General features: G+C 46.6%; 1 non-coding gene across 1 annotated transcript; it reads left to right on the top strand.

Moving 5' to 3' along the window:
* Nucleotides 1-326: 326 nt before the first annotated feature.
* On the top strand, nt 327-438 carry LOC145408845 (small nucleolar RNA SNORA5). The gene has a single exon (XR_013898976.1). It is a non-coding gene; the product is annotated as a small nucleolar RNA SNORA5 (small nucleolar RNA).
* The last annotated feature ends 807 nt before the right edge of the window (nt 439-1,245 follow it).

The following is a 1,245-nucleotide window of genomic DNA, read 5'->3' as shown; positions in this document are numbered from 1 at the left end:
CTGCAGGTGATAACACCTTTGCAGGAACTCATGGAATGAGGCATCCTCGGCACAACATAATAACAATGGAATTTCCTCAACTTCATCAAACCCTTTACCTGGCGCGAGTTTACAGTCTTTACTAGAAGGTCGTCACTAGCAAGTTTTTTCACCTGTTCCACCACACCAGCACACCCATCAATCACCTTCTTGATGATAAAAGGATTGAGGTTGGACAGGGGAGTGGAACCAACAGCATGAAGTAGTACAAAGGATGCATTATTGACATCAGTGTCTAGTGGGGCACGTGTCTGGGGCTGTTCAGTCTCGGGGCAGTCTGTCTGTGCAGCAGTCGGGGATCGGTCAGGATTACCTCCCCTCCTGAAGTGGGGGGAGGCAGCAGAGGCGTCTGCCATAGTAACCACCTCCCCCATGAGGGGGAAGTGGGAAGAAAGAGAAGAACGAGCAAGGGACAAAGCACCAGGGGCAAAACACCTAAATGTGAGGTTGCCCTCTCAAACCACTCCGGGAAGGTCTGACTGTCTTTATACACGCCCCAGAGCGATCATTGGGGGAGGGGACCTTCCGTGAGCGAGTAAGCAAAGGTAAACTCAGTATAATGGCACAGGCACCTACTGTACCTAGCTAGATGGAGGGGAGGAATATGAGGAACTAGCTATCCTATCGACCACCAGAAGGGTGAGAAAAAAAAAAAAACTAATGCCAGTGAGGCAGCCTTATAAATCTAGAGAAGAGAGCACACGAGCTTGCATCCATTCTCTTCACGACCATACATCCGCCCTCCTCTGTCTACATTTAAAATCTTCGGCCTTATATATGCTCCGGTCGCATGCACGCAACAACAAGCAGTTGCTGCCAGACGAGAAACATAAACAATAAAGCAATCTAGTTTCTCCTCTGCACTATGATCGTTATAAATATCGCTGTCAAATACAGATCTTTATGTCTCGCCAGTCCAACTCCACCAAAGTCACTGACATTAAAAACAATTTTACTCACACCCGCATCGAGAGAGCAAACAGAATTAACTAAGTCTTCATGAATATGTGTGGATTAAACAGGCAAGAACATGAGCGAGTGCATGTGCGTGGATGCCAGTGAACAGGGCATCGATGCACATACACACACTATACATAAAAAGCACAAAAATATATATAAACTCTTACACACTTAGCAATTTATATCTATCTATCTATATACCTAGGCTGCTTCCCCCAAGGAAAGGGAGGTAACCGAGACAGGACG

Source organism: Coenobita brevimanus, chromosome 8 (genome assembly GCF_032717465.1).
Source record: "Coenobita brevimanus isolate Jiangsu-jjx chromosome 8, ASM3271746v2, whole genome shotgun sequence".
NCBI lineage: Eukaryota > Metazoa > Arthropoda > Malacostraca > Decapoda > Coenobitidae > Coenobita > Coenobita brevimanus.
The sequence above is the reverse complement of the archived record's forward strand: the minus strand, read 5'-3'. Positions and strand labels throughout refer to the sequence as shown.